Here is a 17,197-nt window from a genome sequence, read left to right as displayed (position 1 = left end):
ACTCCATCTCTCCATCTTGTCTACCAAAGCTCAGTTCTCTTCACATCCACTGCTAAGCACATTTCCAGTACCACCTACAGATTTGCTGACAACACCACTGTTGCAGGCTGAATCAAGCGAGGTGATCAGTCAGAGTCTCACTGAATAATGCCACAATGACAAACTCACGTTCAGTGTCAACAAAATCAAGGAGCTAATCGTAAAGTTCAGAAAGGGAGAGTCGAGAGCTACTTGCCAAATTTCATCAGTGGGTCAGAGGTGTTAACATCCCGGGTGGCTTGTCCTGGGCTCCAGACATAAAAGCAAGCATGAAGAAAGCATGCCAGAGCCTTCGTTTTCTTAGAAGCTCAATGAGATTTGACATGTCACTAAATACTCTAACAAACTTTTACAGATGCACAGTTGAAAGTATTCTGACTGGATACACACAGGAATGCAAGAGGCTGCAGAGTGTAGTGGACATAGCTGATCCATCACAGGTACAGCATCCAGAGGCGGGGCGTCTGTCATCAAGGATCCCCACCACCTGGGTCATGCCCTCTTCTTACTCCTACTGTCATGCAGGAGATACAGAAGTCTAAAGGACCACACCACCAGGTTCAGAAACAGCTCCTTTTCTGCAGCTGTCAAGTTCTTAAACTGACCCGCACAGCCCTTATCCTATCTAAGCAACAGAACACAATAAATCACCTTTTGCACGATTATAGACTTAACTGTTTTTTAAACTAATGTCTAGTTTTGCAAAGTTTTTTTCCCTTATAATTGTCTTATAAAATTTATGTATATTTCATGTATAATTTATGCTTCATGTGTTGCCTGAACTACAGCCTATGAAGCTGCACATGCAAAGTTTTCATTGTACCTATACTCCACTGTTCTTATGCAAATCACATATTTCACATTATAGTCCTTTTGTCATTTCTTACCCATTTTCCTAACCTGTCTCCTTCTCACTGACATCTTCCTGCGTGAGACTCAAAGTCCACACTGCTATCTAGCGTTGTAAATTTGATAAACCTGGGAATATTGTCCTTAATCCATTCACCCACATCATTAACGTGAATGTGAAAGCGCAGGGCTCCAGCAGCAGACCTGTGGCCAGATCCCGAATCGAAAGTCACCCAGTTATTCCTACTTTGCACTTGTAACTGATATTGTTCGTTCTGATATCAACCAGTTTGCTCCCAGCCTCTGTGATCTTCTGCTGCCAGCCACGCAGAGACATCCTGGAATCATATTTACCTACGCATAAACACTTATTCGCTCCCCTCACCACAGAAGCTCCTGTAGCTGTTGCTCTCATGACTTTCTCCCCTCTCTGTACAGTTCAGTTGTTTTTTTTAGATTATGAGAACACTCAGTCCTCGTCTATTGTCATTTAGAAATGCATACATGCACTAAGAAATGATACAATGTTCCTCCAGAGTGATATCACAGAAAAACAGGACAAACCAAAGACTAACACTGACAGAACCACATAATTATAACATATAGTTACAACAGTGCAAAGCAATACCATAATTTGATAAAGAACAGACCATGGGCATGGTAAAAAAAAGTCTCAAGTCCCGATCGATTCCCGAGTCCCCAATAGCAGGCGGCTAAAGGGATAAACTCCCTGCCATAAACCTCCGGGCACCGACAACTGCCGATGCATTGGAAGCACCCGACAACAGCCGACACTGAGTCCATCCATCCGAAAACTTCAAGCCTCCGACCAGCCCCTCCGATACTGCCTCCTGAGCACCTTCGTCCTCACCCCGGCCGCTGAAACAAGCAAAACCGAGGATTTGGGGCCTTCTGCTACGGAGATTCCAGATCACACAGTAACAGCCGCAGCAAAGCAGGCACTTTAGAAGTTTCTCTAGATGTTCTTCCATACTCTCACTTCTGTCTCCATCAGATCAGAATTGTGCACGGTACCCTACTTGACAGATAACAGATATCATTCACCGGAGAGGCTGCGCGTGCTGCGTCACACGGCCATCTTCTCCTCCTCACCCATAGTGCTATTTTGGTTGAGGCTCTGGCTGTGCTCTGCAGAGGATTCATCTCCTCCTTCAGTGCTCAGAACCAATATTGGTTTGAGCGCATGGCACTCCGAGTATCTCGTGTTTATATGTCTCACAATCACCTGTCTCACCCTGCCTGCTCTGAAACGTGTTGTCCACAAAACAAGCGCCACCACAGTGGACCACAGGAATGCCAGCAGTTGCTCAAGTTCCAAAACCCAGTATTCCATATCTCAGCTGCTAACATCTGCACAAATGGTTGTCGGGAATGTGGGAGCATCCGGAAATTGGAGGTGCATTTCACAATCTGAGGTGCCCTGCTTGGCCTCTACTTATTATATTAGCTCACTTATTATATGAGAAATTAGAACAGCATTTCTTGCCCTCTATGCACTGAAATGCCCATTTAACCAAAGCTCCGAACTTCATACTCTATAGAACATGTGCTCCACGGAATGCCTTGGTGCTTTAGCAAAACCTATCTGTGCTTAATTTTGCAAAATTCTAAAGTTTCTGCTGATGGAAATGATCAGTTCTAACTAGCCACCAAATTCACAACTATCAGAACTTTGTTTCTCTCTAACAATGTGAAAAAATCATATGTAATTGTTGAAATTTAGTGTTAAATGCTAACTGCAAACTCAACTAAGTTCCAGTAAGAATGCTTCAAACTCAGTAAAATACTGAATTTTGTAATCTATAAGAATAGTGCACTATGAGGCAGCACTTCATAAATTTAATTGGCAATTGGTATTATCACCGTTTAGTGTTATGGGCATTTGGAATGAACTGTGCCTTCTCTCTCTTCATACAACACAATGGGTTAGGACGCAGAGTCCTACAGCCATACTGTATGGAATCAGGATCAACGGGTCCATGCCAGCCATCAAACACTGTACCTTTCTAATCTAATCTCATTCCCCAGCTCTTAGCCAGTATCATTCATTGTCTTGGGGATTCAAGTATTCAGCTAAGTGGTTCTTTAATGTAGTGAGAGTCTCTGCCATCATTCAGTGTGTTCCAGTTCCCAGTGACTCAATGGGTGTAAAAATACTTCTTCAAATCCCCTCTAAATCTCCCTCCCCCTACTTTAAAACTTTGCCTATTGATTATACAAATCTCTGTTGAGGGGAAAGGTTTTTCACTCTCCAACATATCTATGCCTCTTCTAATTTTGTGTATCTCAGTTCCCTCCATGGCACCCGTCTGTAAGACTAAAACGGGGAATTGAATTGAATTGGCTTTATTTCTTACATCCTTCACATACATGAGGAGTAAAAATCTTTACGTTACATCGCCATCTAAATGCACAATGTGCAATCATAGTAATTCGCAGACATCCCACCTCTCCCGGAATCCGGGAGTCTCCCGCATATCGATAGCGGCTCCCTGACGCCCGGAAATTATATACAATATCCCGGAAATAGATTTTTTTGAGCGGGAGAGGGAGAGGGAGAGCGAGCATCCTGATTGGTCTCTCTTCGTGCTAAGAGGGGCCCCCAACCACTGGGCCGTGAGGAAACAATATGATATGGCGATATGAGTCATTTGCACCTTTCCACATTCCTGTTGAACTTGAACACACGCGAGGTCATTACCTGCGCATCGTCCATGTTAGCGCGGGAAGGAGATCAACTCCTCGAGCTTGCAAATGACGGCGGGCTGAAAAGTATGTTTGACATAACATCCCTGCCGGCATTCTGGATCAAAGTCAAGGCTGAATATCCTGAGATAGCCACGAAAGCACTGAAAACGTTGCTTCCATTTCCAACATCATATCGCTGCGAAGCGGAGTTTTCTGCAATGAATGCAACGGAAACTAAACTGCGGAATAGACTGGACATAAGGAACCCCCTTCGAGTATCACTGTCTCTCCTCACTCCTCGATGGGACCGTCTTGTTGCAGGGAAACAAGCCCAGGGCTCCCACTGATTCAGCGATATTGGTGTGTTGCGATGATTTTATATGTTCATACAGGGAAAATATGTGCTGTGTGTTTAATGTCCAAACGTTACTTAAAATGTTATGATGCTGTTGACTTGTCACCTATATTCCGGTCGTGATTAACAACCCCCCCCCCCCCCCCCGTCGGCCGGTCCGCAAGAATATTGTCAATATTAAGCCGGTCTGCGGTGCAAAAAATGTTGGGGACCCCTGCTAAGTAGACCTATCAGTTTTCTCTGTGGGCAGGCTTTACAGTCGACCTCAAAAATAATGACAGTGTTGCTCGTTTGCAACAGTGACTTTTCTATTGCCCATGGTGGGTTAAAATGTAAAAGACATGTTGAGGTGAGTTTAACAGGTGTAATTACAGCATAGCTAACGTTATTTAAACTAGCTGGCTGGCTGCTAAGGAGCTACACTATTGATGTCCTACGTGATGAGGCCAAACTCCCTGTAGACTTGCTTAAAGTTGTAATAGAATAAACATGATAATATAATATAGGTACATATTTTAATGTCACATTTGCTGCATATACCCAACTTGGTTTACAGATTAGACAAAATCATTAAACAAAGTATTACGTACACCCTTGGAGATCAACGGGGGGGGAAGGGGGGGATATGGTGTTGTGGGGGGGTGGGGGTGCTACCTTCCTGAAATGAGTATTTGCAAGGTGGGATGTCTGAATTTATAATAATTTATAATACAAACACTTGTAAATAGAACAGCCAATGTAATATAGAGTACACTCAAATCAACGTGAGTTCATCAGTCTGATGGCCTGGTGGAAGAAGCTGTCCCGGAGCCCATTAGTCCTGGCTTTTATGCTGTGGTACCGCTTCTCAGATGGTAGCAGTTGGAATAGATTGTGGTTGGGATGGCTTGGGTCCCCAGTGATCCTACAGGCCCTTTTTACACACCTGTCCTTGTAAATATCCTGAATCATGGGAAGTTTATAACTACAGATGCGCTGGGCTGTCCGCACCACTCTCTGCAGAATCCTGTGATTAAGGAAGGTACAGTTCCCATACCAGGTAGTGATGTAGCCAGCCAGGATGCTCTCAATTGTGCCCCTGTAGAAAGTTCTTCGGATTTGGGAGCCCATACCACACTTCCTCAACCGTCTGAGGTGAAAGAGGTGTTGCTGTGCCTTTTTCACTACGCAGCTGGTGTGCACAGACCACGTGAGGTCCTCGGTGATGTGGATGCTGAGGAACTTAAAGCTGTTTACCCTCTCAACCCCAGATCCATTAATGTCAATAGGAGTTAGCCCGTCTCCATTCCTCCTCTAATCCACAACCAGCTCCTTTGTTTTGTGACATTGAGGTAGGGGTAGTTTTATTGACACCACTGTGTCAGAGAGATGATTTCTTCCCTGTAGGCCACCTCGTTATTGTTTGAGATAAGGCCAATCAATGTAGTGCTGTCACTATAAGCAAAGGAAATAATCTCTTCAGAGGCTGAGGGGAAAGGAATCACATTGGAGGTGTCAGAACTTATGATCAACACATTAAACATGGATGTTGATGAACTGGAAGATGAGCACAAGGGGACACAGAGAGTAAGGATACAGAAAATGAAGCAGGCTCATTTCAGAATCAGATTTAGAATCAGGTTTATTGTCATTGGAAATTATTGAAATTTGTTGTTTTTATGGCAGCTATACACTTCCATAACAAATAAGTTACATAAATAAATAGCACAGAACAGTAATAGTGAGTTAGTATTAATGGGTTCATGGACCATTCAGAAGTCTGATGGAAGAGGGGAAGAAGCTGCTCCTAAAATGTTGGGTGTGGGTCATCAGGCTCCTGTTCCTCCTTCTGATGGTAGTAACGAGAAGAGGTCATGGCTCAGGCGGTGAGAGCTCTTAATGATGGATGTCCCCTTCCTGAGGCATCGCCTTTCAAAGATGTCCTCAATGGTGGGGAGGTTTGTGTCCGTGATACCTTGTCAACTGTGATAGATGGGGAAAAAGGCGAGCACAAAAAGAAAGGCACTTGAAAAGCTCAGTGAAAGGCAGTTGTTGGAAATGATATGACTAAGAAGGAAAAAATAGGAGAATCGTCCTTACAGGAGGTAGGCGGGAGAAATGCAGTCAAGGTAGCTGATACGGTCTGTGGGTTTGCCATGGGTATTAGCTGTGAAATTGAGATAGAGAAGCTAAGAAACGTAAGAATCAGAGATGCACACAAACTAGCAACGGGGATGATGAAAGTTATAAGATCCTGATGTAGGGTTTCAACATGAAATGTCAACAAATTCTTCCTTCTCACAAACACTATACAACCTGCTGTGTTCCCCTGACAGATTCCAGCATCTGCAGACTCTTTGTGTCTACTTTCAGAACATCTGCTGTGGATTGAGGGTGTGGAGGAACTGGGCGTTCATGGAGAAAATGAATTAGAACTTATTGGAGAGTGTGAGATCAGCATTGATATAGGTAGAAAGTGGCAGGAGAAGGGGAGAAATGACAGTCAGAGTAGGTAGAAGTTGATTCTGTGGTACAAGTGTGACTGAAGTGAGGGTCAACCTCCTGTGGAGGAGGAAAAAGCAGGCTCTGCTGGTTTGAAGGATTATAAACTGCAGGAGGATGACCTCCTGAGGAATTGAGCCCTGTGACTTTTTGGGACACAATTATTATATGTTCAATGGTGGGATCAAGGTCCAGAGAGAAGTTTTATGAAATGTCCAAGTTTGACATCAGTGTTATAGTGGTCACTCTCCGAACAACAGCTCTGTCTTTGTTAACAGAGTGTCATTAGTCTGCAGAGTTGTTACAGCCATGGACTCTGCTGCAGCGTCTACGTGCCCACACAGTCAGGTTCGGAAATCGTGCTCACCAGTAAATTGGTGTTAAATTATGATAGTATTTAACTTCCTTCCTCGCATTCCACTCTTGTTGAGACTCGAGTAAAATCACAGCAACGTCTACACTCCCTGCTTACCCTCATCCTTTGCAGGAAGGAAGACTGCAGTTTGGATTGACGCTGTAAAAGAGTGGTGTTCATCTAGTATTTAATTATCGGTGTTGGTATTAACTTCCAGTTTGAGGGTTTTAGTTAACTGCACTGTTGCCAAGCATTTATCCTTTTTCCTTCGATTTGAAGTCAGTGAACAGTTGATCCACTTCGGTATCTTTTCTGCACTTGGACCATATACGCACAACTTATCAGAGTGCTACAAATGTAGAGAAGGACATGTATAATCATTGGAAGATTAATATTATAGAGCAGTTCACAATGAATAGTCCTGGAGATTAAGAAGTTGAAGGGAGGGTTCTGAAATTTGGAGAAAAAGTCGACACATTGAGGTGTTCACTCCTGTCCACAGACACGGTATGGAAATAAAGGCATCAAATGAGTTTATTCTGGCATTTATAAGGGCTGCAGCTCAGGCCTGTTAGGGAGCAGAGATGAGAAGATCAGAAGGGAGAATGAAAATATGCCAGGTGCTATGACCAGGAAGCAAGGTGGGGTTGAATATAGGACGAAATGAAGGGGAGAGACTTACGGGAATGTTAGAATTCAACCTCAGAGAGAATCATCTTTGTTGAAAAAATGGATGTGCTGTGGGATAATGTAGCACTGTGGACTGCCACAACTCTGAAAGAGAGTTAAAGTCTAAGTAAAATTTATTATCAGAGTACATACATGTCACTACATACAACCCTGAGATTCTTTTTCTGTTGACATACTAAGCAAATCTATAGAATACTAACTGTAAACAGTGGACAATGGATCAATGGACAACAAATTGTGCAAATGCAGATATAAATAAATAGCAATTAATAGCAAGCATGAAATAATAAGATATGAGTCCTTAAATGAGTGTATTTATCCCCTTTTGTTCAAGAGCCTGATGGTTGAGGGGTAGTGACTGTTCTTGAAGCTGGTGATGTGAGTCCTGAAGCACCTGGACCTTCTTCCTGATGGCAGCAGCAAGAAAAGAGCATGGCCTGGGCGGTGAGGATCTTTGATGATGGATACTGCTTTCCCATGACAGCATTTCATGTACGGTAGATATGCTCAACGGTTGGGAGGATTTTACCTGTGATGTACTGGGCCAAATCTATTACCTTTTGTAGGATTTTCCTCTCAAAGTCATTGGTGTTCCCATACCTGGCCATAATGCAGCCAAACAGCACACATTCTACCACACAGAAGTTTGCCAAGGTTTTTGATGACATACTGAATCTCCACAGACTCCTGAGGAAGCAGAGGCACTGTCATGCTTTCTTCGCGGTTATACTTACTGTATATGATGGGTCCAGGACAGGTCTTCTGAGATAGTTTAGATTAGATTAGATTAGATTAGATTCAACTTTATTGTCATTGTGCCGAGTACAGATATAAAGCCAATGAAATGCATTTAGCATCTGACCAGAAATGCAAAGAATAGTGTTATTTACAAAATAATTATGAATAAAAGAAGTGCTACAGCACACAAATGTAAAAGTACTGAGACAGTACAATACGGATGCAGTACTGCTTAGCGCTGTGATGAGAGGTTCAGCAGTGTCACAGCCTCAGGGATCCTGTGCCTGATGGTGCGGGAGCAGAGGTTCCTGTAGCACCTACTGGATGGGAGGAGAGTAAAAAGTCCATGGTTAGGGTGAGATGCATCCCTGATAATGCTTTTCGCCCTGTCCAGGCAGCGTTTCTAGTAGATGGTGGGCAATTGGGTGCCGATAATCCACTGGCACTAAACCTCTCTGACTCTGACCTTCCAATGACTACTGGCTCATGGGCCTCTGGTTTCCCTCTCCTGAAATCTACAATCAATTCCTTGGTCCTACTGACATTGAGTGAGAGGTTGTTGTTATTACCCCACTCAGCCAAGTTTTCAATCTCCCTCTATATGCTGATTCATCACCACCCATTGATACAGCCCATTAACAGCGGTGTGATCAGCAAACTTATATATAGTGTTGGAGCTGTACTTAGCCACACAGTCATAGGTGTAAAGCAAGTAGAGCAGGGGACTAAGAACACATCCCTACGGTGCTCCTGTGCTGATGGAGATCGTGGAGGAGAGTTTTTTTTTGCCATTCCAAACTGACTGGGGTCTAAAAGTGAGGAAATCCAGGACCCAATTGCACAAGGGGGTATAGAGGCCCAGGAATTGGAGTTTACTGATTAGTTTTGTGGGGATATGAGTCACCAAATCTAGCAAAAACGACTTTATTCCCACAATAATTCTCACAGCCTCAGGATCTCTTAAAGCATGTAACAGTCAATGATATCATTCTGAAGAGGCAAAAGAAAATTCTGGAAATACTCTCTGTGGGTCAGGCGGAACCTGTGGAGAACACTTCTGAAGAAAACCCACCAAGGTGTAATGCTAACTCTGTTTCTCATTTAGACGACAAAGTATTTATTCTCTTCAGAGTGAGGCTTTTAAGGATGCTCTGCATGTAAAAATTATCTGAAACGTGATTGCTTCACCACACGCAACACACTCCCAGCATTTCCACTTATGAACAGGTGATGTACACACTCAGGAAGAAAACTGGTGTCAAACTGTATGCACTTCACCTTGACAGCATTGCCCAAAATTCCTCTGCTTCTGAAAAGCCTTTGAATATAAAAGAGCTCGCATACCTTGCAGCCTTGACGTGGAAGCCTGATTCAGTTTTAAAAGTACTGAGTTTACCTGGCCCACTGCCACAGAGATCAAAATGCATTGAGCCTCTTTCAGCTGCTCCTTTCATGTTCATTCTCACCCACCCACTCAGTATTGTTGTGATATTCATTCCCACCCACACCACCCAGTGGTGTCCTGATGAAGGGGCTCGGCCCGAAACATCGGCGGTTTATTCATTTCCATAAATGCTGCCTGACTTGCTGAGTTCCTCCGGCATTTTGTGTCTGTTGCAGTGTTGCTGCCTTTCAGCGTCCTGTGCCCAGTGCCAAACTAAGTCCCAATACGATAGTGTCTGAAGGCTCCATGGGCCAGTGTCCATCAGCACCACAACCTGATGGAGTGGCTGACCTCCCCAACCTGACACCTCTCTCCCTGGTGATATCTCACCTCATCAGCATCCACAGCATTGCTGACTACTATTTCCCTATAAATCCCTCCCTCATCCCATGATCTCTTTCCACAATTGATGAAAAGGCTTCCTTTGCACAACAAGGCAAAGGCTATTTTACTGCATACTGCACAACAAACAGAGCCGATCAGCTTTAACATGACTGCTGTGTGCAGCTCTTTACTGTAAAATGACTGAGAGTTGTAATTTGACAGCCCCGTATGGAATCAATCCAAAATCCAAAATCCAATTAACCACAGCATTTTGAGTAGGATGCCAATAAAGGGATTTATGGGGTTTTTCAATTATTAGTAAACTATCGCAACTGGAACCAAGATGATTGGTTGAACAGCCTGGCACTGTCTCTTAGTGGGAATGCTGTCACTTCATTTCCCTATGTGCATCCAATGGATTTTTATGGAATCCAGTGAAATTGCTGAATGTGCATTCTTACTGCTGATGAATGAGTTCCTCAAGGGTACAGATGGAATTTGTGGAGAGTTCCATATGGTATTTACAGTCAATCACAAAGTGGGAGGATATTCACCAAATTGTGTCCAGATGGAGAGGGTGCTACAGATTAGTGGAACTGCCTGGGTATTGATTTCTGGAAGCATTTCCAAATGATTTCAGGGTGTAACTGCTTGTTCAGCCCTAAAACTGAGGAAATGCTATTGGCCAATTTTTTGGCTAATTGGCTCAATGTGCAGATTCATTTTCAACCGAAGCATTGGTCTGACATATGTAGACACTGGGCCTTCACATTATTGAGGAGGAGAATGCCTTTGTGGACATGTTAAAATGTGTATTGATCATATGCAAAGCAGATGAATGATTATAGCCACATCAACTTTACTGAATGGAAGGGAGTGCCTTGGAAAGCTAGGGGAATAAGAGCAGGGAGGAACTCTTATTATTTTTCTGGATCATATAGAAACAATTTGGTGGTGGGATGGAGATACATCTCTACTAAAAGAGGTGTATTATGCTCCGTCCCACTGCCAGCCTGCAGGTCACCCTTGGGCAAGGTGTAGCACCTGCTTAGCCCGCTAATCAGGGTCACATAGAGCCATGGGAGCAGGTGATGGATGGTCATATGAGCAGCTGGATCATAATACAAGTCCTGGCTAAGCGACCACTGATGCCAGGCAGACAATCTCTGAAGAGTACTGATAATGGCTGGTGTCACCCATCTTGTAAAGGCACTGCCCAGAAGAAGGTAATGGCAAACTCTGTTGAAAAATTTGCCAAGAACGATCATGGTCATGGAAAGACCATGATCGCCCATGTCATATAACACAGCATATAATGAACAAATGTACAGTAACGAGATTTAGAACTGTCTGATCCCTAGCAACCCAAATTATCCTGTTGCGCAGAAGTTCAACCGGGTGTACCACAGTACTCTCTGACCACAGACCCTGCCTACACTTACCTTCATTCAAACATTAATTCAGACTTGGCATCACCTTGTTCAAGGACATTCAGAATTAGTATGGCTCTCAAAATGTGCTGTGTCAGGAGTGATTATTATAAGTAGAAATACCAGTGGCATGTACAAGGAGAGTTACAAAGATACCACTGAGGAGCTTAATGTTGATCTCCACACAATTACAACCGATGCAAAGGCTTTAGAATCCTGAATTTAGCACATTCTAAGTTTTTTAGATTATGAGGACACGCAGTCCTCTTTTATTGTCACTTAGTAATGCATGCATTAAGAAATGATACAATATTCCTCCGGTGTGATATCACAGAAACACAGGACAGACCAAGACTGAAAAACTAACAAAACCCACATAATTATAACATATAGTTACAACAGTGCAAGCAATACTGTAACTTGATGAAGAACAGGCCATTAACACGGTAAAAAGTTCAAAGTCTCTCGAAAGTCCCACATCTCACGAGACGGGAGAAGGAAGAAAATTCTCCCTGCCATACCCGACCACAGTCTGACTCAGAGTCGTCCAAAAACTTTGAGCTCAGTCCGGCCTTCCAATACCGAGCACCGAGCACCATCTCTGCCGAACGCTTCGACCCCAGCCCTGGCTGCCAGCAGCAGGCAAAGCCGAGGATTTTGGGGCCTTCCCTCCGGAGATTCTCGATCGCACAGTAGCAGCAGCAGTGAACCGGACATTTCAGAAGTTACTCCAGATGTTCCTCCGTGCTCTCACGGCTGTCTCCATCAAATTCGGATTGTGCATGGCCCCTATATAACAATACGATATTTCACCGGAGAGGTTACGTGCGCTGCGTCACGCCGCCATCTTCTCCTCCCGCCTCAAGTTATATGAGTTGTATAAGTTGCCAGGCCATATACAGGAACATTAGTTTATTTAAGGCATTCAGCAAAAACTGATGAAAGTAGGCAAGCAACTTCACACTTTTTTCCAATAGGCCAGCAGTAGGCACAACAGGGTCTGAAAAGTATTCCCCATAATTCAAGTGCTTCAGGTATTTTGTGGCTGTTTGTATTGTTGTGGCTTGACAGAAGCTTGCACACAATTGCACAGCAGTCCAAGAGATTACAAGTGAACACTTGCATAATTGGATGTACTATACCCCACCGTAATCCAGATGACACAAAGAATGGTGGCATTGTGGATAGTGTAGAAAGGATACACCAGATTTGATAGGTCGCAGATATGTATGGAGAAATGGCAGATGGAGTTTACCCTGGCAAATGTGAGTGTTGCACTAGATCAGATATAAAAGGGAAAGGGTACAGTTAATAGCAGGACCCTTAACTGCATTGCTGTACAGAGTGATCCTTCGATCTAAATTCGTTGCTCCCTGGAAGTGTCCTCATAAGTCAATAGGGTGGTAAAGAAGACATATGGCATACTTGCCTTTGTTTGTCGAAGCATTGAGTTCAGAATTCAGGAGATTATGTTGCAGCTTTATAAAATTCTGGTGAGACTGCATTTGGAGTATTATTTTCAATTCAGGCCACCATTTAATAAGTAAGATGTGGAGGCGATGGATTGCCCTCGATTAGAGGGCATGTCCTATAAGGAGAAGTTGGACAACGCAGGGTTGTTTCTCTGGAGTATTGAAGACTGATGGGAAACAATAGAAACCTATAAAATTATGAGAGGTATAGACAAGGTAGACAGACAGTATCTTTCTCCCAGGGTTGAAATGTCTGAAACTAGAGGCCATATATTTAAGGTGATATGGGGAAAGTTAAAAAAAGATGTGAGGCAGAGAACGGTGGATGCCAGGGGTGGTAGTAGAGGCAGATAAGATAGAGGCATTTAAGAGACTCTTAGATGGGCAATGAGTCTGGAGAGGAGGAAGCACGTGTAGGCAGAAAGTGTTATGTTTGTTCTTGATAAAAGACAAGCTTTGAATGGGTTTTCAAACACTAGATCTATTTACTAGATTCAAACAAATTCACTCCAACTTTGAAGTATGGTCTGTCTGGTACTATGTATGGTGTAAGCAGTTCTGCTTGCTGCTTTGGTCTGTAGGTAAGGCATATTTCACATGAAGTGGTGATCTGGCTGATCTCTTGGTTCATTCCTGGCCACTGCATCACTTCACAAGCTCTTTTTTTACATTTTTCCTACCAAGATGCCCTTTGTGTATCTTCTGGAGCATTTCCTGGTGTAGTGACACTGGAATCATGAATCTGTACCCTTTGAAGACCAGATCTTCCACTACTGAGAATACCGCTCTGCATGCCCAATAATCCTGAATACACATTGGACAGTCATCCATAGTTGCTGACCATCCTTTTTGTATTGTCTTTTTGAATACTTTCATTGTTTCATCCGTCCCTGCTGCTGTTACAAGTTCGTTAACAAATGGGGATTTTGATTTCTAGTACTGCTGGCAAATATACAGTCTCTATTAAATAAAATTGATGATCTCAGAGCTAGGGTGCTGTATCAGAGGGACATCAGGACAGTGTGCGTCCTCTGCTTCACGAAATCCTGGTTAACTCCCTCTGTACTGGATGCAGCGATTCAGATTGACAATTTCACTATATACCATCACAATAGGACTGTCAAGTCTCTCTAGAGCAGAGGTGCTTCATGTCCCAATTCTGCTCACCAGACCTGGAATATCTCATGAAGGAGTGTCGGCCATTTTACTTGCCACAGGAGATTTCAGCGATCATTTTGGGAGCGGTGAAATTTCACCTCAGGCCAATATCAAACAAGCTGTAGATGATCCGAGTAATGTGACCAACATGGGCAAAACATCATATCCTGACGCGTTCGCCATAATTTTGGGGGATTTTAACCAGGCCAGCTTGAAAAAGTCACTAAATAATTACCATCAACAAATCACATGTAGTACCAGAGGAAATAACACACTGGACCACAGTTACACCATCGTCAAGAGTACTTACTGTGCTATTCCACCTCCACGCTTTGGAAAGTCTGATCATCTGGCTGTATCTCTACACCCTGAGTATAGGCAGAGACTGAAGACTGCAGCACCAGTAAAGTAAGGGAAGCACAGGAGCGCCTACAGGACTGCTTCGAATTGATATATAGGGATTCATCTTCATATCTGGGTGAGCATGCCACAGTTGTTACCGACTTCATTAAGACCTGTATGGATGAGTGCGTGCCTACGAAAACTTGCTATACGTTTCCAAATCAAAAGCCATGGATGAACTAGGAGGTATGTTGTCTTCTGAGAGCTAGATCTGTGGCCTTTAAGTCTGGTGTCCCAGGTCTATACAAGAAAACAGGTATAACTTGTTGGAGGGCCATTTCAAGAGTGAAGAGACAATTCTGAGCAAGATTGGAGGCAACATCGGATGCAAGTCAACTCTGACAGGGTTTGTGGGACATTACTTACTACAAAGTGAAACCCAATGGCATGAATGGCAGCGATACTTCACTACCAGATTAGCTCAATGCCTTCTATGCCCACTTTGAGAGGGAGAAAAATTACACCCGATGACCCTGTGATCTTTGTCTCAGAGGCCAATGTCAAGCTGTCTTTCAGGAAGGTGAGCCCTCGCATGGCAGCAGGCCCCAGTGGAGTACCTGGTAAGGCTCTGAAAACCTGTGTCAACCAACTGGTGGGGGTATTCAAGGGCATTTCAACCTCTCGCTGCTACAGTCAGACGTTCCCACCAGCTTCAAAAAGACAACAATCATACCAGTGCCCAAGAAGAGTAGAGAGAACTGCATTAATGACTTTGGCCCAGTAGCACTCACATCTACAGTGATGAAATGCTTTGTGAGGTTGGTCATGGCTAGAATCAATTCCTGCCTCAGCAAGGACCTGGACCCACTGCAATTTGCCTGTCACCATAAGAGGTCTATGGCATACACAATCCCAATGGCTCTTCACACAGCTCTAGATCACCTGGACAACACAAACACTTATGTCAGGATGCTGTTCATTGACTATAGCTCAGCGTTTAACACTATCATACCTACAGTCCTGATTGATAAACTACAGAACTTGGGCCTCTGTACCTCCCACTGCAATTGGAACCTTGGCTTCCTAAACAAAGACCACAATCTGTGCAGATCAGTAATAATATCTCCTTCTCACTGACGATCAACACTGGTGCACCGCAGGGGTGTACGTTTAGCTACTGCTCTACTCTCTATATACACATGACTGTGTGGCTAGATATAGCTCAAATACCATCTATAAATTTGTTGATGATACAACCGTTATTGGCAGAATCTCAGGTGGAGTCGAAAGGCCGTACAGGAGAGAGATATACCAGCTAGTTGAGTGGGGTTGCAGCAACAATCTTGCACTCAACATCAGTAAGACCAAAGAGCTGATTGTGGACTTCAGAAAGAGTAAGTCGAGAGAACACGAACTAATCCTCATAGAGGGATCAGAAGTGGAGAGAGTGAGCAGCTTCGAGTTCCTGTGTGTCAAGGTCTCTGAGGATCTAACCCAACATATCAATGCAGCCATAAAGAAGACAAGACATTGGCTCTCTTTCTTTAGGAGTTTGAGGAGATTTAGTTTGTCAATCAAAAACTTCTACATGGAAAGCATCACTATCTGGTATGGGGTGGGAAGGTCTACTGAACAGGATCAAAAGAAGCCACAGAAAGTTGTAAAACTAGTCAGCTTCAGCTTGGTTACTAGCCTCCATAGTATCCAAGATGTCTTCAAGGAGCGGTGCCTCAGAATGGTGGCGTCCATTATTAAGGACCCCCAGCACCCAGGACATGCCTTCTTCTCATTGTTACTGTCAGGAAGGAGGTACAGAAGCCTGAAGGCTCACACTCAGTGATTCAGGAACTGCCTCTTCCCCTGTGCCATCTGATTCCATAAAGTGACATTGAACCCAAAGACACTACTTCACTTTTTTATAGTATTTCTGTCTTTGCATTATTTTTAATGCAACTATTTAATATACATATATACTTAATGTAATTGATTTACTTATTTTTTCCATATTATCATGTATTGGCCAGTGATAGTAAAACTGATACTGATTCTGTCCTCATCTTCTCTGTTCTGTTGGGAGATACTGAAATGGAGGTGACAATCATGTCGACTTAGATCTGTATATCAGCATTAATCTCTTGATCACTCTTTTCTTTCTTGTTGACTGCTCCAGACAGCACATCAGCAGCAAACAGATACTGTATAGATCATCTTCACGTCATATTTCTGCAGCCTTATCAACATGCGCTGTATCCTCACAAGACAGTCATTCAGTGGCTTGGACATAATTGGGACCAATAGTTTATGTTCCGTCTCCACTTTGAAACCTTGTCCATAAGTACGCTGCTGGAACCTTTTGCATGCATGTGTGCTGGCAAGAAGCTCTTTTTCTATCTGTGCATATTTGGCTTCCGCGCTTGTTAAAGCCTATGATGCACAGGCCACAGGTTGCCACATGACATCATGGTGCTGCAGTAGTACTGCTCCAAGGCCGTACCAGGACGCATCGATCAAGATCCTAGCACACATTTCTGCATTGTAAAACCTCAGCACGGGCTCTTCGATAAGGATTTTTTGCAGCCTCTGGAAACACTCTTCTTGCTTGTGAGACCAAATCCACTCATTCTGCTGCTGAAGGAGTGACCTAAGTGGTGCTGACACAGTGGACAGTCCAGGGATGAACTTAGCCAGGTAAGTCACCATCCCCAGGAAATGGCTCACCTCCTCTTTGTTTTGGGGCTACTCCATGTTTCTATGGTTGATGTCTTTCTTGGGTCATGCTTCACTTTCTCTTCCGCCATAACATCTCCTATG

Source organism: Mobula birostris, chromosome 5 (assembly GCF_030028105.1).
Source record: "Mobula birostris isolate sMobBir1 chromosome 5, sMobBir1.hap1, whole genome shotgun sequence".
NCBI classification, from domain to species: domain Eukaryota; kingdom Metazoa; phylum Chordata; class Chondrichthyes; order Myliobatiformes; family Myliobatidae; genus Mobula; species Mobula birostris.
The sequence above is the reverse complement of the archived record's forward strand: the minus strand, read 5'-3'. Positions refer to the sequence as shown.